Raw genomic sequence first — 24511 nt, 5'->3', positions numbered from 1 at the left:
TGGTGAGGATGCAGGGAAACAAACTTTCATACACTGTTGATGGACATGTAAATTAGAACAGCGATTATGGGGAAAAGCAGGGGTGTTTCTAAAAATTAAAAAATAGAACTACCATATGATCCGGCAATCCCACTATATGAGAATGGAGGATATTACACTAAGTGAAATAAGCCAGACACAGAGAAGTAAATACTTCATGATTCCACTTATATAAGGCCCCTAAAGTAGTCAAATTTATAGTATCAACAGTGGAATGGTGTTTGCCAATGACTGGGTAGAAGAGAAATGAACAGTCCAAAAGTTTTAGTCAAGCAAGATAAATAAAATCTAGAGATGTGGAATACAATACCATACCTATAGTCAATATAATGTATTACACAATGAAAAATATATTAATAATCCTAATTAGAATAAGTTATATTCCATGTATGTATAATATGTCAAAATACACTCTACTGTCACATATATCTAAAAAAACTAATTTTAAAAATTACTTTAAGTAAAACAAGGATTTAGAAAAAAAAAATAGGAAACTTGAAGAGTAAACCAGTAATAAAGCTAATAACTAGAGAAAATCTCCCCAAACAGAAAACACAGAGTACACATGATTTGCAGAAAAGTTTGCTCAAACCTATAGGAACAGACTATTTCAATTCAAGTAAGATCTTCCAGATGCTAGAAGTAACTGTTTGCAATTCAGTCTTTGAGGCCAATATAATCTTTACACTCAAACCAAATGAAGACAGGACAGTATGAGAAATGAAATTTACTTACCAACCCTACTTACAAGCACAGATAGACAAATCTTAACAGTTTACTAGAAAAAAATCAGTAGTGTATAAAAAGATTATACATCTCAAGAAACTATAGCATAATTCACCAAATACCAAAGAAAATGTATGGTTCTCCAAAAAACACAAAAACTAGTTTACAAACTTCAAGGTCCATTTACAGCCAACTGAAGTGGCACAGGCCACTTCAGTCTCCTCCTAGGGAGACTAAAGCAGGGTGATCACAAATCTGAGAGCAACTTGGACTACTTAATGAAATTCTGTTTCAAAATAAAAACTAAAAAGGTCTGGGGTGTAGCTCTGTGGTACAGCACCCCTAGGTTTAATTACTAGTACCACAAAAACAACAAAGATCCATCCGTGATATTTGAACATGTTTTAGCACATGGGAATAGAAGGAAATATCCTTGACAAGATAAAACCCTAATGTGTACATCATTCTTCAAGGTGAAACTATTAGAAAGACTCCCTTAAGATCTGAAAAAAGAGAGAGATGAACATTCACGGCTTCTATTCCACAATGTACTCAAGACAGTATCTAGAGCAATAAGTAAAAAAAAAAAAAATTAAAGTTTGGAACTCATAATTAGAAGAGAATGCACAAAACTGTCATTAGTCACAGATAATTGCCTTTATAAAAGGCAAAAAAATAAAATAACATGTAAGTTTTAGGAATAATGAGAGAATATAGGAGTGTGGCTGGATATAAGATCAATATATAACATCTATCTCATTTTTGTATAACAAAATAAACAGAAAGAAATATAATGTTTGAGATACCATTTACAAAATTATCAAAAATATAAATAATATTATAATATCTACATGAGAAATATCAAAAACCTTTCTTGAAAGATTCGTGGAAAAACCGAAAGAGATGGAAAACTACATTCATAAGACAATATTGTTGTGACACCAGTCCTCTCAAATTGATCTCCAGATCCAATGCAACTCAAATCAATGCCCAGGATCGGTTTTCTGAATAACTTATCAAGCTGACTCTAAAATTTATATAAAAATGCAAAATCCTAAGGTAATATAAAGTACAAGATATTAAGTGTGGCTTTGAGACAGAACCATTCAGTGGAGTAAAATAAGGAGCTCAGAAAGAGTCATTCGTATGAAACATATGAATGATTGTATTTATATCATGATTCATACATATAATACATATAGTAAAAGTTATTATATGATTAAATAAAAGAGGAGTTCATTTATAAATGGGTCTAGAACCATTAGAAAATCTTAAAAAAAAACACTTCAGGGATGGGGATGTGGCTCAAGCGGTAGCACGCTCGCCTAGCATGCGTGCGGCCTGGGTTCGATCCTCAGCACCACATACCAACAAAGATGTTGTGTCCGCCGAGAACTAAGAAATAAATATTAAAAATTCTCTCTCTCTCTCTTTCTCTCTCCTCTCTCACTCTCTCTTAAAAAAAAAAAACACTTCATATTTTGTCAAAAAAAATCAATGTCAGGTGATGTTAGGTTGGTGTGTGTGTGTGTGTGTGTGTGTGTGTGTGTGTGTGAGAGAGAACCACTGCTTTGATTTCTTCTCTGCCAATGAGGAAAATAAATGTACCTACCTCATGGGGTCTGTGTGATGTTTAAATGATTAATCTTTATAAATTACTTAAAATAGTTTGTGGCATGAAGGAAGTACTTTGGCAACCATAACTAACCCTATTACTGAGCACTTATTACATTCTGGTGTGTTAATTTTTTTCTCTGCTGTAGATGGTTGAAGAGTAGAATGCCTTGTGGTATGGAAAAACTCAAACTCATCTGTATGTCCTCCTGTCCCTCTCTGCCATCGGCACAGACTTAACTCCCCTAAACCTGTTGGGACCTGATTCCCAACAGTTGGTTTTACCAGTGTGTGGGGCAATCTGGACTTTCCAGTGACGTCATTGAGAATAGTGTCCCTCAGAAGAGCAGCAGTTCCTTTTGTAGATTGTGGATCTTCAGATTAATAATGTTTGCCATTTTCCTTTCATTTCCTGAAAGTCAGGGTCGGCTTGTGAAAAGTTGTTAACATGCTAAGTGTGAAATGTCAACCCTCACTCTAAACTTTCCCTATTCAGAGCATCAAATGAAGACTTCATTGGGTTTAATAGTGGCTTTCTGATTTTGGTAGTCCATTCAAGAAGGGAGTTTGAAAGTTGTTGTATACTGTTAACGATTGTCTGCCCATGTCCTGCCTGAAATACCATGATTGTTTATGAAAAGTATCTTTAATAAAGCTGGATACAGTTTGGCTTGGAAAAAAAATAAAATGTCTTGCTCTGATGGTTCAACTCTCTGGTTGAACCTTCTGCAGAAGCTCTGATCCTTAGGTTTCTATGGTTTCTACATGAATTTGGGACTTACTATCAGGGGTCTGATCGGTTTGGGACCTTCAGCTTCATGGCTGGGTACTCAAGCACTCAGTGTTCAGCTCAACACCTAGCAGTGCCCAATCCTGGCCCTTGGGGTGGGTAGACTCAGCCCTTTTAAGTATCAAGGCCAAACCATAAGCTAGTGGATACCAAGATCCTCCAAGACCTGCTCTTACTGCACCATGAAGCCTGCTAAGCTGGGATTTCTTCTCTGGCTCTTCATCTCCTGCGCTCTAACTACCCCTGTACTGGGTGGTATGGCTAACACTTTTGATAGATTATGCCAAGAACACAAAGGTATGACGTTAAGGCAGAAAATAAATCCAAAAGCTAATTATGAATGAGGAAAGTGGCCAAAAAGTGTGCCATCTAGGTGGGCCAGTAGGTCCTCTTCTGTGGCAATATCCATAGATTATTAGTCTCTTGATTCAGGGCGCTACCGAGGGGCCTCATAGATGTTTCATGAGGAGAAGAAAACGGAAGCAAGTCATTTCCAGATAGACAGCTTTTTGTAGGAGGTCAAAGAGACAGGAAGTATTTTGAATTAGGGGTTTTGTGATAGATTTCAAAGAGGGCCAACCTTTCAAGAATATATATTGAACTGGGCATGATAGAACATGACTGTAATCCCAGCAACTGGAGAGGCTGAGGCAGAAGGATCACAAGTTTGAGGCCAGCCTTAACAGCTCAGCAAGACACTGTCCCAAAAAAAAAAAAAAAAATTAAAGGCTGAGGATGTAGCTCAGTGGTAGAGCACCCCTGGGTTCTATCCCTGGTACTAAAAAAATAAAATAAAATAAAAAAGTATTTTTGGAGTAGAAGAGAAAGGGTTTTAAAGACTGAGAAGATTCCAGCATTTGTAATATCTAGGCTCTGAGCTTATAGAGAGCACTTGAACACATGATCCTGGCTTATAGGAGTTTATAATGTGGATGTGAAAAGCAATGAGACTTTCTTGTACATTTATATGTACAGGCTCAGTGCTCCCAGAACATGACAAAGAGACACAGTCTACATCTTGAGTCAGACTGCAGACTCCCGTCCTGTCACTTAACAGCAGCGTGCTCTTGGACAAGTCACTAAACCATTGATCAGGGCTTAGTCTCACTTTTCCCATGTGTAAAAATGAAGATCAAAAAAGCATCTACTTTAGAGGGTGGTTGTGAGTATAAAATAAGATCATACGTGGAACTGTGCCCAAACAGCTAGTTTTGACAGAGAGAATAAGTTCCAGACTGGCTACTGGATTAGGGTAGCATTAATTGCTAGGTTGCCAATCCAACCAGGATTGTGCCTGTTTCGACCATTTACCAATAAAAACGGAGTGGTGCCTCTGGGAAGGCAAGAAGGGGAAATGACAGGGAATGAGGGTGAGCCCCTCACCCCGTGGTCATGCATCCTGCTTTGGGAACAGTTATCTGAACCTTGGGGTGGAGAAGTGTTGTGAAACTGGGGAGTGAATGTTCTGCATTGTAGGTCTTAAGTAGGCAGTTAAAGGAAATGAGGGTAGGGCGAAGAAGGAGGGTAGTAAACTTCAATAAATTGTAAAGATGTGAAATGTGGGGGACCTTGTCACTTTGTACAAGCTCCTTTTTTGATAGTTCAGAACTTTTCCAAGTTATTGACCACAGTCATAATCTAGAGTTAAAAGCAGGTTGCATCGCTAAGCCACCCTGATTCCAAGAGAAACGGCCCTGAGTCTGAGAATGTTTCCAAGCTAAAGTGAGGATTTTCAAGAGCCCACAATGGCAAGCCTTCCTGGTATATCCCACTCATCTTCTCCTAACTCAATGGGAACTTCTCACGCAGATCCCTGTGTGATGGATGTGAATCCTGGAGACTGCTTTGATATTTTTATTAGATATTTCTACAACCATACTTCCAAAAAGTGTGAATACTTTTACTACAGTGGCTGCAATGGCAACCTTAACAACTTCGTGATTAAACTAGACTGCCAGGTGGCCTGTGAAGAAGAATTCAAAAAGTAAGGAATTCTTTACTATCCTTGGTCTCCTAGGGGATGGAAAAGATTGGGTCTGAGAGCTTGGGAGAGAAAAATAAATTGGTCAGGGTTTAACCCTGCCTTGGGATGGGAAGAGGGAGGATTGTTCTAACTCAAAGGTTTAACATTTGGGTTGGATCTCAGAATCATTTACTCATTTTGCAGATAGAAAATCAAACATCCAGAGAGAAAATAGTAGACAGCATCTCATAAATAATTACCATGGGCCAGGCATGGCACTGAGCAGCTAATGTATGTTGATATGACTTTAAAATAATATTATGTACATAATTTTAAAAGTAGATGTATATTATTATTTTCATGTGACCGATGAGGAAACCAAGCCCAGTTGTAGTAACCAACCAGCTCGAGATCCCATGAAATGGCATAACAAGTCTTAGACATCTCGTATGTGCTAAGATCACACAAATCAAATCCTTGCAACCCCAGACTTTTAAAAATCTTCATAGCAACATGCTGTTCTATAAAACTCAGCTCCCAACCTATTTTCAGGACAATGGAACGTAATGGGCAGTAGTATGGGTGATTTCCTGGACAGTAGCCTTAGGAGTAATTCAAAAGCATGAGTTTTGTTTGACTCGTTTTGTATGTCTAGTGAATCTTTCCAATGCCTGGAACATCATAGGCAATAACTAAATTTTGAGTGGATGAAAGAGTGAGAGATTAACCAATGAACAGAAGGAACAGTGAAAGACAATGGATCCTCTAGGCTTACCTTAAAACAAAACAAAACAAAAATGATCTGCCTTAATCCAAGGAAACTTTTCAAAATCTGTAACACAGACTTATTTTTTGCAGGGGCTGATGAGAGGATGTGAGATGGAGTTTCTATGACCTGCCATCTGAATTAAAGATATAAGAAAATTCAGACTAAATTTGAAATCTTTGTGAAATTTCCATTTGTCTTTCCTAAGAAATGGCTGAATAACTATTAAAATGCAAGAGCCTTTGTGTCAGCTCTTTCTCCTCTTGGAATTTCCCTCCATCTTCCTTACCCAGAAAATGTCAACTGGCCCCAACCATTAGCTCCCCCACACTCCTGAGTCATTCCTCATCCATGAGCTACAGGAGTGTAGCTGGCCAAATCTGTGTTCATTTATATCACCTCTCCTTTTAAATTGAGCTGACAAGTAGGAAAAAAATATCAAATCTGTGCTCCTTTTTTACTCTGACACCAAACCCAGCAGCAGCCCTCACATTTACATGGAGCATCCCTTCACTCATAACAAAACTTGCTTTGTCGGTTTCCCTGATTCATGTCCCCCAGGCCATGAGCCCCACTGGGTTCAACTGCCCCCCTGACCTGGCCCATGTTTATGAGTATATATTTGGACATTTTTATGGCCTCAGTTATTGAAATTTGACTTGGTTATTGGCAGACTTTCTCAAAAAGGAACACTCAACTCCAGGCCAGGAACTGTTTTAGTTACCAAAAGAATGCTGATCCAAACACTGAAACACAGGTCTCCTAAGTAGAATGTCACCGGACTCAGCTTGCTGTGATCTGCCCAACTACAGGATTCTCGGGTTGACCGTTTCAGACACCCCAACTAAACCTGCACTGAAGTAAGAATGCCTCTCCTGATACCTGTAATCGCCCTCTGCTTGCCTGCCCTTCCACCTCACAGACAACATCCAGTCCCCCACCTGTAAATCACATAGGGATCAGTGGTAGCTCAGACCAATATCAGAGAGATCTTAAGCCATTGAGACCCTATAACTAGACACACATCCTGAGGAATCTCAATAATGAGATTTTTAAAAAAAAAAAGACAGCAGATGGAGCAAAAGTAAAAGCTGATACTTTGAGAGGCTTAACAGAAGAAATAAACCATTGGAAAACCAGTCAGCCAAAAAGGGAAATGTTTACCAACAACAGAATGAACAACAAATTACTTCATATTCATTCAAAGATGATGTGGCCAAACAATAAATGAACTGGACCTCCACAAAGCAACATGGATAAATATTAAAACCATGATTCTGGGTACAAAAGGCATGTATCCAAACCAGGACTCAGCAAATATCTTTAAAAGTCAAGATAGTAAACATTTCAGACTTTGCAAGCCAACAGGCAAAACCAAGGATATTATGCTAATATGAGAAAATAAAGCCAGGTACAACGGAACATGCCTGCAGCCTCAACTACTCTGAAGGCCAAGGCAGGAGGATTGCTTAAGCCCAGGAGTTTGGGTTAGCCTGGGCAACACAGCAAGACTCCATCTAAAACAGAGAAGGAAAGAGGAGAAGGAGAGAGGGAGGGCGGGAGGGAGGGAGGGAGGGAGGAAAGAGAAGGAAGGGGGTCCAATGGTACAGCAATTGTCTAGCATGCATGAGGCTTTGGCTTCAATCCCCAGCATCTCAAAAAATGAGAAGGAGGGAAAGAGGAGAGAGAGAGAGAGAGAGAGAGAGAGAGAGAGAGAGAGAGAGAGAGAGAGAGCAAAGAAGTAAACACCATCAAAATTTTAAGTAAGAAAATTTAGACCAATTTGAGATCTTTGTTTAAAAAAAATCCTACATAAGCAAACAAAATTAATTTCCATTAAAAATTTTACTGAAAATATTTAAATACAAAAATAAGAATTGAAAACAGATTTTTATAATACCAGTCTACTGATCAATAAAATGGAACTCAGGTTTTTTGGGAGGAGGGAATAAACATTTTGCTTAATAGGAATTCAAAGTTAGTGTTTCTGATTCATCAAAATTGACTTCAAATGCTGATCTTTTTTTATGAATTTTTTCTATAAAAATGTCTTTTTACACAAGCAGGTACTGCTAGGTATTTCAATTCATGACCATATTAATCACTTCTAAGCTATTTATAGAATTCTATTAGAGTCTTCCCTTGGTACTTTCCTTTAGCATACCATCGTATAGCAGATTAATCACTTCTAACCATACGTTAGGTAGAAGCAAATATCTGAATTCTGGCAATATGAATATTACTTTTTTTTTCTTCTCCAACAAAACTTTCTTCTGGGGTCTGACATCATGGGACCTACACAACCTACCTGGGAATTTTTCCTCTCTCTTATTAAGGGTTGTACATACTGCATGTGAGTATAATCTCCTTCTTGAAAAGATTTTCAGAATAATCCTACAGTAGCGAAGCACTTTTAATAATATACTCTGCAGACAAACACTTGGAGGCAATGATGACCCAAAGTCCATTCTAGCCTTAGGCTCTCAGATGCATTCTGTGCTGTTAAGTTATTGCTCAAAGTTCTTTCTTACTCAATTCTAGATTTGCCTCTAAGAAAAAGATATGTGTAATGCTGTCTCTGGTGCTGAAGGAAATTTTTCAACACATGCCTATTAAAACTGGAAAGGAAAACACAAACCATTGAACACATGTGAGTCTTAAAACAAAACCACACAGACCCGTGGAGCTTGGGCCCTGCCAACACCCGCAGAGCCTCACGCTGGGTCCGGAGACAGCTTACAATCACAACACTGCATGCTACAGAGCTGCATCTTTGAACACATCATTCAATGACACCCCCCTGTCACCCTACCCAACCAGACACTCCTTCGCTGAAAGCAGCCACCTCCCTCTTGGGACACCTACACAGCTATCTTTAGTTGGGGCAACTCCTAGCTTGGAACACTGGCTGGGCAGGTACTGATAATCCTCAACTCCCCCCTGCCCCAGTAGCCGCTAAGCCTGCACAGTGGCTGCCCGATTAAGAAGTAGAAAGGGAGAGAGTAAGATACAGTTCAGAGACTAAATTAGAGACCAAGAGTGAGATCTATGGTGATATAAGGAGATAAGACCAGGCACTCACATCACAGAAGTGGGCCCCAAAGGAGATCCTCAGAGTGCAGTCCCTCATCAGGGACCGGCTGGGACATACCCCACTTTCAGGTTACCTGCACCCAAGACCAACCCTCCCACCCTGGTAACCTTCCTCATCCTGAGGGTGAAGATACCAGCAAACAACAGACAAACCCACCCACTGGATGAGAAGGGAAGCAGGAAAGACCCTGATCTCCAACGAAAACAATCCTTGTTTCTTCCTTTGATTTTTTTTTTCATTTTTTCTCCCTCTTTATTCTCCTGCCCTCAGATCCCCAACATATGTGAAAAGAGTGTAGATCACACAGTAAAGATGGTAAGAAGCCATGAGGAACGTTCAAGAAATATGGAATAATATAAAAAGACAAAATTTAAGAGTTATTGGGATGGAGGAAGGCATAGAGTTCCAAACCAAAGGAATGAACAAACTATTTAATGAAATCATAGCAGAAAAGTTTCCAAACATGAAGAATGAATTGGAAAACCAAATACAAGAGGCTTACAGAATGCCAAATGTACAAAATCACAAGGCATATTATAATGAAAATGCCTAGTATGTAGATTAAGGAGAGAATTTTAAAAGCCACAAGAGAAAGCAATCAGATTATACGTGGGGGAAACCAATCAGGATCTCTGCAGGTTTTTCAACCCAGACCCTGAAAGCTAGAAGATCCTGAAACATATACCAGGCACTGAAAGAAAACGGATGCCAACCAAGAATCTTATATTCAGCACAATTAAGCTTTAGATTTGATGATGAAATAAAAATCTTCCATGATAAACAAAAGTTAAAAGAATTTACAGCTAGAGGGGCTGGGGTTGTAGCTCAGCAGTAGAGTGCCTGCCTAGCACATGCAAGGCCTTGGGTTAGATCCTCAGCACCACATAAAATAAATAAATAAAGGTATCATGTCCAACTACAACTAAAAAATAAATATTTTAAGAAAATAATTTACAGCTAGAAAGCCTACACTATAGAACATCCTTGGCAAAATATTCCATGAGAAGGAAATGAAAAACAGCAATAAAAATCAGCAGAGAGAGGTATGACACTAAAGGAAAAACTAATCAAAGGAGAAACCGAGTCAAGTTAAATACGAAAAATAAACAAAAATGGCTGGGAACACAAATTATGTCTCAATAATAACCCTAAATGTTAATGGCCTAAACTCACCAATCAAAAGGCATAGACTAACAGATTGAATAAAACAACAACAAAAAAAGACCCAACAATATGCTGCCTCCAAGAGACACATCTCATAGGAAAAGACATCCACAGACTGAAACTGAAAGGTTAGGAAAAATCATACCACTCCCATGGACTGCAGAAATAAGCAGAGGAGTCCATCCTCATATCAAATAAAGTGGACATCAAGCCAAAGTTAATCAAAAGGGACAAAGAAGGACATTTCATACTGCTCAAGGGAACCATATAACAACAAGACATAACAATTATAAATATATATGCCCCAAATAATGGAGCATCTACATTCATAAAACAAACTCTTCTCAAGTTCAAGAGTCAAATAGACCACAAAAAAACAATAATTCTGAGTGACTTTAACACACCTCTTTCACCACTGGATAGATCTTCCAAACTATAGAACTTAATAATACAATCAATAACTTTGACTTAGCTGACATACACAGAATATTTCAACCTTCAATGAGTGAATACACTTTCTTCTCAGCAGCACATGAGTCCTTCTCTAAAATAGACCACATATTATGCTACAAAGCAATGCAATTCTTAGCAAATACAAAACGCTATATTCTACCCTGCATTTTATCAGGTCCTAATGGAATGAAATTAGAAATCAATGATAAGATAAAACATAAAAGCTACTGCAACACCTGCAGACTAAATAATATGCTACTGAATGAACAATGGGCCACAAAAGACAACAAAGAGGAGATTAAATAATTCTTAGAGGTAAATGAGATCACTGATACAACATATGGAAATCTCTGGGACACTATGAAGGCAGTACTAAAAGGAAAATTAATTGCACGGAGTTAATTCCTTAAAAGAAGAAAAAGTCAACAAATAAATGACCTACATTACATCTCAAAGCCCTAGAAAAAGAAAAACAATGTAACAAAAGCAGAAGATAGGAAATAATTAAAATCAGAGATGAAATTAAGACGAAAGGAATGATTAAAAAATTGACAAAACAAAAAGTTGGTCCTTTGAAAAAATAAAACTGATAAACCCTTACCAATGCTAATAAAGAGGAGAGAGAAACTCAAATCACTAACATCATGATGAAAAAGGAAATATCACGACGGACACTACAGAAATACAGAAGATAATTGGAAATTATTTTGAAAATTTATGCCTCAATAAAATAGAAAATATTGAAGGCATCAACAAATTTCGTCAGTCATATGATTTTCCCAAACTGAATCAGGATGATATACACAAGTTGAACAGATCAATTTCAAGCACTGAAATAGAAGATGCTATCAAAAGCCTACCAACTAAGAAAAGTCCAGGACCAGATGGATACACGGCTGAATTCTATAAAACCTTCAAAGAAGAACTAATACCAATAATCCTCAAATTATTTCACAAAATAGAAAAAGAGAAAACACCTCCAAACTCATTCTATGAAGCCAATATCACCCTAATTCCAAAACCAAACAAAGACACATTAAAGAAGGAAAACTTCAGACCAATATCTCTAATGAACATACATGCAAAAGAATTCTCAATAAAATTCTGGCAAATTGAATACAAAGACATACCAAAAATATAATGCACCACCATCAAGTAGGGTTCGTCCCAGGGATAATTGGGAATAAATCTAACAAAAGAAGTGAAAGACTCCTACACTGAAAACTGCAGAATATTAAAAGAAAGAAATTGAAGTAGACCTTAGAAGATAGAAAGATATCCTATGTTCTTGGATAGGCAGAATTAATATTGTCAAAATGTCCACACTACCAAAACTGTTACACAGCTTTAATGAAGTTCCTATTAAAATCCCAATGACATTCTTATTTTTTTAATTTTTAGTATGGATGGACATAACAACTTTATTTTACTTATTTATTTTTATATGGTGCTGAGGATCGAACCCAGTGCCTTACACATGCCAGGTGAGTGCTCTACCACTGAGCCATAACCCCAGCCTCCCACAATGCCATTCTTTATAGAACAAGAACAAGCAATCATAAAATACATTTGGAAAAATAAGAGACCCAGAACAGGCAAAGCAATCATCAGCAACAAGAGTGAAGCAGGAGGCATCAAAATACCAGATCTTAAACTACACTACAAAGCAATAGTAACAAAATGGCATGGTATTGGCACCAAAATAGACATATAGACCAATAGTACAAAATAGAAGATACAGAGACAAACACATACATATACAGTTATCTTGTACTAGACAAAGGCACCAAAAACATACATTGGAGAAAAGATAGCAGGAAAACTGGAAGTCCATGTGTATCAAAATGAAAGTAAGTACAGTCCTGCTAAATCTTGATTCCAGACCTTCGGCCTCCAAAAATGTGAAGAATAAATTTTTGTTGTTTTAAGCCACCCAACTGGTGGTAACTTATTACAACAGCCTTAGGGAACTGGAAGTGCCTTTTAAAGAATGAAATAAAGGGGCTGGGGTTGTGGCTCAGTGGTAGAGCACTTGCCCAGCAAGTGAGGCACTGGGTTTGATTGTCAGCACCGCATATAAATAAACAAAATAAAGGCATATGTCCAACTACAACTAAAAAAATGAATGATATAAAAACACAACATGCAAAACACTATGAGGTACAGCTAAAGCAGTACATAAAGAGAAATGTATTGCTGTAATGCCTACTAGAAAAGAAGAAATTTTAAATCAATTCCCTAAAAAAAAAAAAAAACTAGAAAAGAGAAGCAAACTAAACCTAAAGCAAGCAGAAGCAAGAAAATAATGAAGTTTAGAATAAAATAAATAAAATATAGATTACAACGAGAATATGCAAAGTGCACAAGACAAAAACTGATTCTTTGAAAAGACGAGCAAAAATGATAAACCTTTAGCTGAGTGACCAAGACAAAAAAAAAGGAAGGAGACTCAAATTACTAAAATCAGAAAATGGGACAATCAGAAACAATTCCACCACCACTCTAAACATAAATAAAAATAATAATAAAGAAATACTACAAAATCTATATGCCAAAAAAAAAGTAGATCACTTACATGAAATAGATAAATTCTTTAAAAAACAACTACCAAAATCAACTTTTAAAAAATGGGGAGTCTGAACTCTAAGAAGAGCTTGAATCAATTTTTTTTTTAATCCCAAGACCAGGTGATTGATGTGACTGCTGAATGTTTTGAGATATTTACAAATTTAACACCAATCATTTACAAACTCTTCTGAAGGGCAGAAGAGGGTGGGGCAATTTCCAAATCATTCTGTAAGGTCAGGCCTCATTTAAAAACCACAGACATTATTAAAAAATTGTAGAGCAATATTCCTCATGAATATAGACAGGAAAATCACCCAAAAGTAGTAAAAAAAAATTTTCAACAATGCATTAAAAAGTTTATACACCATTATTAAATACCTTGGAATTTGTCTTTAGAGTGCAAGTTTATGTGAACATGCAGAAATCCATGTTAAACACCATATTAATAGAGTAAAGGACATAATACACTTAATAGACACACAAAAAAGCGTTTGGCAAGATCCATCACCCTTTCATGTTACAGACATTCATCAAATTAGGAACAGAAGAGAACTTCTTCAACCTAAAAAAGAACACCATGAAAAACCCACAGACTATCTTCACCAGTTATCCTCTCTTCTTTCTCTTTATTTATCTTATTGTTTTTGTTCCGATCTTTCAGGCTCAAGGATTAGTTTGTTGACTAAAATTTTCACATTCACTTAATAAAAAATTTATTTATGACTATTCATTAAAATGATATTGATGTGCTTCCTGCTGGGCATGGTGGCTCACACTTGTAATCCCAACAACTCTGGAGGCTGAGGCAGGAGGACTGCAAGTTTGAGGTCAGCCTTGGCAAATTTGCGAGACCCTATCTCAAAGTAAAAAATAAAAATGGGCTAGGGGTGTAGCTCAGTGGTACAGTGCTCACAGGTTAAATCCCCAGTAACACACACAAAAAAATATTTATCTATCTATCTATAATTAATGTCCTGAAATCTTAGTGATCCTGGGCTATACAGGAGGTGGACCAAGGGAGGCTGAGTTTCACCCACAGAGCTCTAACAAACCATTGACCTTCAAGCTCTATGGCTGGGTGCCCAAGTACTTACTGTCCTATCCACGAGACTGATTCTGGATGCACCCGAACTCTGCCTTCAGTGGAGCCCCGGGGAAATGAAAATAGAGATATAGGTTCACAAGAGAAGGATCTCCACCTCAAGATATAATCTCAGCACAGCCCGGGACTCTCTTACCTGCTGTTGGGAACGCCATGAAGCCCGAATGGATCCGCTTTTCTCCGTGGCTCTTTGTCTTTTCCATGCTCCTCCATACACTGTCGGGTGATCTGGTGCCTAAAGACACCAAAAAATACTTATGTTATAGTGGAGCTCTTGGAGGTAAGGCCAAGTGCGAAAAGACAAACCCGAAAGGAATTGTGAAGGAGAAGGGGGTCTAGGCAGAATGGGGGGTGTTGCTGCCAATAACCAGGATCAAGTCCTCCTTTGATCTCAAATCTTAGGGCTCTAGGGCATCCGACTACACTGAGCGCCCTCTCTGTATTGAAGAAAGAAAACAGAAAGTGGAACCAACTTAGTTTCTTACCAAAGGCTGTCAGTACAAAAGGAGTGGGGATTATGAAAATTGGGTTGATGTCAAGCATATCCAAGAAATTTCTTTGGAGGGGAGGGTTGTTACGCGACTTTCCGTTCTATCCAACACACGTGTGTAGACCAGGGTCACATTGCACTGATGCAGAGATGCAGACAGAGGCCATCATTTGCATGTTTAGGGTACTCTCATTCTACTTTCTTAATTTTTTTCTTGATTCAAATTATAATGGGCATGTATGAAACACTGCAAGTGAGAGAGACCGAAGCTCTCCGTTGGGGAGAGGGACTGTAGTTGGACTTCAAAAAGATGGACGTTAACTCCTTCTTTGTCTCCAACATGGTCATCATGGCTCCTGCTCCAACCACCTTCATCCGCGGTCTCAGTGCGCCCAGGTGAGTCTGGATGGGTAAACAAAAGGGAAGCAGAGAGACAGAACACCAACTCTGAGTGAGGAAAAGATGGGCCAGACTAGATATTTTAAGCCTCTCCTTCAGGAGCTTCGTGTTGGTGGTAAAGGGTTTTTCTAGTGGGTATATTTGCAGAAACTCTGGTGGGGATAGGGGCAGTAAGGTCTCTGAAATGGTGTGTCCTGAAGGGAACAGGTTAGAGGTCACTTTCAGTGCCCTGGGGAGTATGGAATATGTCTCCTATGAACAAGAATACCGAGACAGAGGGGATGTCTCCAGGGCTCTCTGCCTCGAGGTCTGCTGTCAGCTTAGAGGAAGTACAGCTGCCGTTCTGTCCTTCGCCACCCACCTCTCTGCATCTTTGACACACGCTGTAGCCCAGAATCATTGCCCCACGTCGCCTACACAGTAAAATTCATACTTGAGGAACTGGATCTTGTCTCCAGTGATAAAATCAGGTAGATTCACATGGGTGGACGGACTTCAGAAGTCTGAGCCTTTGAGAAAGAGAGTGTCAACGAGATGGTAAGGACGACCTAACTCTGGATTTTGTCTCCCAGACTACTGCAACTATCCTCCAAAGAGCGGGACGTGCAAGTGGATTTTTGTCAGATATTACTATAACACTCTAACCAAACTATGTGAGCCCTTCGTATTCTCTGGCTGTAGAGGCAACAGAAACAACTTTCAGCAGAAATATCTGTGTGAAAGCTACTGTGTTCCTGAAAAGTAAGTCTCCTGGTATTTTATCCCACCCTTAAGGATGCTGAATAGCAGAGATCATGTCCCCCCGCCCAACCCCCAGGAAAAAGCAAGTGAGAGGCTAAGGGAATGAACAAGGAAGCAAGGAATTACATCTGTTGAGGCTGTGCCCAAGGAACAAATTTCAGTGTCCCTCATCATTTAGTCCGGCACTTTCTTGAAATTATGAAAACTGAAGCCCAGAGAAGCTGATGGTTTGTTTAAGCACCCTCTGAGGAAGGGCACAGGTGCAGAGCCCCTAACTCTTCACCCAGCATCTTACTACTACCATGGGGGCCTCAGGTCTTTGAGATCCTGTCCAGTACCTTATTGTTTCACAGTTTAAAGAAAAACTGAGAATGTTAGGACAGTAGGAGAAGACACCAATCATTGTTCTGTATCTAAAGTGAATGGCTAAACAATGATCTCAAGAGCAGAAACACTGCTTTATTAATATGCATATCCTCAGAGTAAAGCACTGTATTTGCTTTTGAATAGTTTATGGCCAGAGGCAGTGGAGCATGCCTAAGTTCCCAGCAGCTTGGGAGGCTGAGGCAGAAGGATCATGAATTCAAAGTCAGCCTCAGAAATTTAGTGAAGCTCTAAGCAACTCAGCAAGACTCTGTCTCTAAATAAAATATTTTTTTAAAAAGGGGTTGGGAATGTGTCTTGGTGGTTAAGTGCCCCTGGATTCAATCCCTGGTATCAAAAAAAAAAAATTATGGATAGGTATATGGATCTGGAGGGGTATTAGCACTAATGACATCTGTGAGTTCTGCTGATACATAAGGGCCCATAATTGAGTCCTAAATAATAGAATGACCATATGAACATAGTATAATCACAAAATCTATTTGTTTATTAACAGGGATCATGAAACTCAATAATAGGTCAGAAGGAAGAAACAAAGAAAAGGAATATGAAAAACTATGCTAAAATTGTTCCTAGTAAATAAATTAAACATTTCTGGAAGTTTCTTTGATCTCAGAATTCTTGCTAATTTCCTTGCCCACGTTTACCTTTTATAATAATTAGATGTATACATTTTTAACTGAAAATTGACAGTCCATCATCTCTGATATGAATTCATTCATGACTAAATGCTTCCCACATAAACTACAGGTGACCTCTGCAGGCTCCGTTGATCAGCCTGTCTCTCTTCAGGGGGACTGACCAAAACTGAGGGGTTTTTTCCATGTTTCACAGACTCCAGTGGATTTCCATGTAAGTGGCACTAAAATAATTGCCATTAAATTCTTCCATCTTCCACAAACCAATGACCATTCAACTCCTAATGATCCCCATGGTCTAGGGAAATGTGGCTTTACAGCTAGGCACTCCAAGTCTTAAGCCAAGGGGAAGCTCGGGTATCCCCGCATGGAAGGTGATCCCGCTCTGCTCTGATTGCCCTATTCGCATTCTCGTTGGACCTGAGTCTCACAAATGAATCCACTGACATGAGCCATGTAGGCCACCCGCCCAGTGGCCATGAACAGTCGGGAAAACTGAATTTGCTTGGGGTATTCTAGCTCAATCTCAACAGCAGCAAACCCTGATCCTGAATTATAGACACAACCTTGGGGAAATCTTGGGAATTAGCAGAAAGCATGGATTAGAGACATCGCAATACCTGTCCCCTGCCCCAGGAATTTTTCCTGTTCAGGAAAAAAGAGGATAAAGGCAACAAGAAGGTTCCCTTAGCCCATAAGTCAATGTCCCTGATCCCAAACCATGCTGAGTCCCATGAAAACTTTGTTCTAGGAACTTACAACATAGCATATACTTCACCTGGTGTTCATTCATGGATTCTGAAGAGCGTCCTCTCTGATCATTGTGAACCACAGTGTTATATAAAGAAGACCCAAGAGTCATTTCATTGAAGGTCTTTTGGGACTATATTCTAATTTAAAGAATTACTGTGAGTCAAGTGCTCCCTGGAGACAAAGAATTGATGACCCAAGCCTTTCCAGGCCCAAGTTTTCAGATCTCTTCTGGACACTTGAGTAACTGCCCAGGTTTTCTTCTCAATTGATCCTAAATTTGCTCTCAGTAAAAGGTATCCATGTGTATGTTTTCTGTAATACTATAGGAAGATTTTCACAAATATGAGAGAAGGGTCAGTAACAAAGCACAGAGCCATGGTTATATCATAGGCCTTTGTCCGGAACCACTCATCCAAGGACCAACACGGATATAAACCCACAAGAAACCCAAGTTGGTTTCATGTTAAATTCAAGTGAGATATTTTAAAGGGACAAATCACTGAAAAAAGAGGAACAAAGGTCAGAACAAGGTCTTAGGGTATACACCAAAGCCAGAATGGAAAGATGGTATTTCTGACTCTATTCTCTTCCCTGAGTTGTGTGTAGTCACTAGAACCAGAGAAACTGGAAGGAAAAAGGAGAAATTAAGAATGATTCTAGTTCCTGGTTCCAAGAGTCCCTACAAGGAAGGATCTGGTGAAGTGGGATCTGGAATGTAGAACACAGCATGCCAGAGGGATTCAGGTATTGTGCCCTCCCTCATGTCTGGGTGCAGAGCAGGACCTGACCGAGGATTAAAGAGGGAAGGTTTGTGATCATCGTAGACTCTTAACTCCTTCCTGTCCAACATTTCTACTCAGAAGAGACAGATTAGAAGAGAACCTCTAATCCCCAAGGCGGGCCCTCATGGGTCTGATGAATCACTCCTTCCTTCTCATCTCCATATCCAGCATCCTGACACCAGTTTCATGATGCCAAAGGCTCCTTGTTGGGCTCATTCATGACTTAGCTACTTCCAAATCTCATTAAGCCTATCCGCTAGTCCCAGAATAATTGTTCTCTAGGGTCACTTCTATTTTTCAGGCCGCTGATCTAAGACATGAGGTGTCTTTGGTGAAAAATCTTACTTTCACCCATGTCTTAAGTCCCCCATGTCTGTTCCGTATGGTTGTTGTTGCCCATAGTATGCTTTTGTCTTGAGTTTAATGGGTATCATAGATTTTGAAGACTGAAAGTGACCTAAAAGATCAACTAGTTCAACATTTGAAACTGCAGATTTGAAATGTGAGATCAATTGACATACGTCTCCTGGCATCTCAGTTTCATAGAGTACCCTGCCCCTCGTTTGGGGAATATCTTCCATGTACAATTTAAAACCCCCTACTTTTCACGTACTAAACACATTTATGAAGCACCCACTGTGTATGAGTCAGACACCATATGAGGCATGTGACAAAGTGATGAGCCAAGAGGACCAGGCCCTGTGGTCATGGAAGGGACAGTGTAGAGAGGACCAGACAGTACTCTGATAACCACTCAAGTGTTTTATGTGAGTCTTGATCGTCAAGAAACAAACAGGATGCTATTAGCAGGGGTAGGTGGGGGATTCAGTCTACCCACAGACTTTGCAGATTCTTTCCAGAGGAAGGGATATTTGAGCTGGCGTCGGAAGCCCAAGCAGACCAAAAGGAGACAGGGTGCTCTTCAGAAGGAGCTGTGTGTGCAAGCCTTGAGGCAGGACAGAGCATGACATTCTCAAAGAAGGGCCCCAGAGGGCTGGAGGCACAGTAGAGGTCATCAGGATCCCGGTCCTGAGGGCTCGATAGGCTGTGATGGGCAAGAACAGAGGGTTTCAAGGACAGTGATGTGTTTTAAGACCATTCGGGGAATTCTGGGTCTAATAATGGCAGAATAAGCGATATCAGACAAACTACTGCACAGATAGAAATTACGATATCTTAATAAAATGTAAAAAGCAACTGCTTTCATGCACTAAAGAGTGACCAAAAATAGGAAGAAACTGGGTAGACAGGAATCCTACTGGGAAAGATCCATCTTGACATGGATTTTTCTTGGAGGATACTACCGAATCCAACCAGCTAATGGCATCTAAAACTCAAGCAGAAAATGCCCTGAGGATGTTTCAGATGGACTACCAAAGCAGCTATATATTAAGGGGGGAAATCCCAGAAAGGAAGGAACCACAGAAGGTTCCAATATCTTCTTGCAAACTTCTCTCAGATCCTTGGTTGACTCCTCGATCTCTTCTGTGCAGGCGAGATTCCAAGAATCCAAGGTAAACAATACTTGGAAGGCCGAAAAATTGAGCAGATATTTCAACTGCTGCCCATCAGAGAAGTTCAGATTTTTGAACCCTGATACGCTAGAGAGGTAAACCCCACAGCTTTAAACTGAAACCCTGGGAGAATAGTGACTCAATAGGAAAGGCTACGTTTCGGGGCTAAGCATCCACTCCAGAGCTAGGAGTTGTTGAAATACGTCTGCCCCCCCCACCCCCTAAAAAAGCATAAAATGAAGCCATCATAAATCCAGGGTGATCTGTCGGTAATCTAACTGCCTGCTAAGACAAAACACAATCCTATTTGGCAGCTCTTGGAAAAGGCGATTTACCTCTGAGCCTATGTTCTCATCAGCTAAATATATTAACCACTGCCTTTATGACTTCATTTGATATTGAGTAAAATAGGCCCAAACACTAATGAAATAAGGAATATCAGAAAATGGGAGAGAATATTTAAAGTAAATAGAGTGAGAGAGAAAAGTGCCGACCAACAGAGTGCAAAATCCTAGAAAAAGGCAAGGGCCAATCATGTCCAATCCACGTTCTTATCTCCAATGTCCAGAAACAACGAGTGTTCTATAAACACTTATTGAATGAAAGATCAAAAGCATATAAAACTACCCAATGGAGCGGCAGGACGTCTCGGGACACACACTAGAGGGAAGGAGAAAGGTCTGGTTTAGATCTGGAGGACCTACCAAATCTCATGGGTTAAAAACCAGTCTGCAGAGCTATTGGAAGAAGATGGGACTTTTCGAGGGTGGTCTCCAGCAGGAAGAAATTGTCACTGGGGTGTGTCCTCGAAGGGTGTATTGGGACCTCAGGCCCTTCCTTTTCCTCTCTCACTTCCTGGGAGCAGTGTTGCTCCACCACACACTCCTGCCACCCTGTGCTGATGGCCACACGCCCAAAGCCATGGGGCCAATAATCATGGACACCAACCTCTGAAACCACGAGTAAAAATGAGTCTTTTCCTCCTGCTTTTTTTGGTGTGTGTGGGGGGGGGTGGGGGGCGCTACTGGGGATTGAACTCAAGGGCACTTGACCCCTGAGCCACATCCCCAGCCCTATTTTGTATTTTACTTAGAGACAGGGTCTCACTGAGTTGCTTAGAGCCTCTCAGTTGCTGAAGCTGGCATTGAATTTGCCATCCTCCTGCCTCAGCCTCCCAAGCCACTGGGATTGCCGGCGTGCGCCCCTGCGCCCAGCAATCTTTTCCTCTTTTAGGCTGTTTATCTCAGGTGTTAAGTCACGGTGATAGAAAACTGACTAACATAGAGAGGATTTTAAAAACAATGGAAATTCAATCCAACTCAAATATTTTTAAATGCTTACTGTGTGCAAGGCACTGTGTCAAGTGCTGGGAACTCACAAAGATAATGGAAAACGTGAAGGAGCCAGGTGTGGCGGTACGAGCCCGCCATCACAGCAACTGCAGGGAGCATCACAAGTTTGAAGCCAGACTCTGCAACTTAGCAAAACCCTGTCTCAAAAGGGGCTGGAGATGAAGCTCCAGGGTAGAGCACTCCTGGGTCCAACCCCAAGTACTGCACAGAGAGGTTGGGTGGGGGGTGGCAAGAAAGAAAGGAGGTAGAAGAGAGCCAGAAAAGAAAGGGAGGGAGGAAGAAAGAGGGGAGGAAGGAAATAGGAAACAGACACCAGACCTTCTTAGGATCACTGGGATTACGTACGTATGTGTTTGTTTGTTTGGGTGCTAGGAATTGAACCCAGGGGCGCCTAACCACTGAGCCACATCCCCAGCCCTTTTTATTTTTTATTTAGAGACAGGGTCTTGTTAAGCTGCTGAGTGAGGCTGGCTTTGAAGTCACCATCCTCCTGCCTCAGCCCCTGAGCCACTGGGATTATAGGCATGTGCCACTGCGCCTGGATACACCCTTCTTCAACCCCCTTCTTGCCTGGTTGCTGGAGTACAGATGCGAATGGAACGCAAGAAGCCAATCTAGACCCTAGAATAGATGCCACCTGCTGGAGTGGGTGGACTAATAAAGGAGCAAGATTCTGAGTGAAACTTCATGAAGCTGCCCAACCAGCCCTGGTTGAATCGCCAATATAATTCTTTTAAACTTTGATTAAATCATTATTTGGCGGCGTCTCCTGTCGTATGCAGACCAATTTCATTTTAACTGATACCCACAGCCCTAGAGCTGCCTGACCCTCTCCAACAACTCCCAGCCTCTGGCTTCCACCTTCCAAGGGCACTGCACCTTGAAGCTGGTGACTCTCCCTGCCCCGGGACACCCTCCCGCCCTGGAAGAAAAGAAGGCCTTTGGGCCACTAGCACCGACCTCTTACCTGTCACCAGGGGCCAGACACCAGGGTGTGTGTGTGTCCTTGTCCTGGAAGAAGGCATAGATGGGCAGCTCCATGTGGACCAGGGATGATTACCACCAGATCCCAGCCCAGGTAAGAACTCTCAGACTCTGCGTAGAGGCCCAGGGCCCAGCCCAGTGGAAGTCCCAAATTACCTTAGAGATTTTGAATTTTGATATGGAAATTTGAGTACTTTTAAGAAAGAAAATATTGCTTTTGTAATTGTTATAATTGTGTGAAAAAGGAAGAAAATAGCATGAGAAAGACAATAATATAATTATATAATTATATTATTATCATATTATAATAATATTATTATATTATAATAATATTATAATTTATATATATACTTTTTTTAATACCAGGAATTGAACCCAGGGGCACTTAACCACTGAGCTATATCCCCAGCCCTTTTTATTTTCTATTTTAAGACAGGGTCTTGCTAAGTTGCTTAGGGCCTTGCTAAGTTACTGAGATTGGTGTCAAACTTAACTATCCTCCTGCCTCAGCCTCCAGAGTGGCTAGGATTACAGGTGCATCTTCTGCATCATTTATCTGACTTCCATCCATAGAACATGAAATGCTCTGAGCAGGGATCTAAATAGCCTTAGAGACGCACAGTGAGATGTCAGTGTCCCTTTCTCCTTCCTAAGAACAGCCTGTTTCTCTCATGGAAATCTCTCTCCCTACTTCACGATGTCTTGTGTGAGGGCTGTTCCAGGTGCCTGCTAACCACCCCAAAGCTGGGGACATCATCTTCCCAGTGCCGCTGTGTCCTCCAACAAGGGACGCAGAACGTAAGTTAAGACAGAGGTTTTCAACCCGAGGAGAAGTTTTACCCCAGGGGACATGTGGCAGTGTCTGGGGACATTTTGGATTGTCACACATGAAGGAGTGAGCTACTGGCATCTGGTGGGGAAGAAGAAAGGATGATGCTAATGTCATAATACCAAGACAACCCCACACGCAGGATGCACACACAAATAACCATCCAACGCAAAATATTAATTGGACCAAGGTCAAAAACACTCAGTTAGCAATTATATTCTCCCTCTCTCGGGAAATCGGAATCTTGAGAGAAGGAGCAAGAAGAAACAGAACACTGGAGCACCGCTGTCAGAGCTGCCCTCTCGTGACCAGACTCTTCCCGTCTCGACGACATGCTTCCTCCCGCTGGGTGCCTCAAAGTGCCAAGTTCTCACCACGGAGCCCTGGCTCTCCATGCATCACGCTAGCCCCAGTACCCTTCCAGCACGTATGAAGACACACATGGGGTGACTCTACTTTGTATACAACCAGAGAAATGAAAAGTTGTGCTCCATATGTGTACTATGAATTGAAGTGCATTCTGCTGTCATGCATAACAAATTAGAATAAGTAAATAATTTTTTTTAATCACGTCGGTTACATATCGTGGAATGACAAAAGCCTTTTACAGCCAGGCACAGTGGTGCACGCCCATAATATCCGTCATCAGGAGGCTGGCAGGAGGAATCGTAAGGTGGAGGCCCGCTCTGGCAGTTTAGTGAGACCTTGTCTCAAAATGAAGCCAGGGCAACGGCATGGTCTCAGATCAGCCCTTCTGAGGACCGCTTGCTTGCAAGTGTCCATCCGTCTGTGCCAAAGCAACAGCCTGCCCCAGAGTGGGCACGACATCACGGGAGGCAACTGGGAGGCGGCCTGAGCTAGCCACGTCAACTCAGCTCCACGCCACGGCGGGATTTTGAACATTCCCCCCACCCTTTTGTTTTGCTATGTTTCACATTCCTGTAACCCATCCCAGCAACTCGGGAGACCGAGGCAGAGAGTTGCAAGTTCAAGGCCAGCCTCAACAATTTAGCAAAAACCTAAGCAAAAACCTAAGTGAAACCCTGTCTCAAAAATTTAAAAGGCTGAGGATGTGGTTCAGTGGTAAAGCACCCCTGGGTTAAATCCTCAGTACCAAAAAAAAGAAAAAAAAAGAAAAGAAAAACGATAAATAGACAACTGTAAAAACAATGAAGATTAAAAAGGGCTGGGGATGAGCTCAGAGCACCTCTGGGACCAATCCCCAGAACAAAACAAACAAAGCCTATGATAGAAGAGCCAGAACAGAATGCCCCCTGTCAACATTGCCTGTCTGTCATTACAGTTTGAATACAGGTCCCACGACCCCCAAGGCTTCATGTTCTGAAATGTTATTCCCATTAGGAGG

This window comes from Ictidomys tridecemlineatus, chromosome 5, assembly GCF_052094955.1.
Source record: "Ictidomys tridecemlineatus isolate mIctTri1 chromosome 5, mIctTri1.hap1, whole genome shotgun sequence".
NCBI lineage: Eukaryota > Metazoa > Chordata > Mammalia > Rodentia > Sciuridae > Ictidomys > Ictidomys tridecemlineatus.
The sequence above is the reverse complement of the archived record's forward strand: the minus strand, read 5'-3'. Positions refer to the sequence as shown.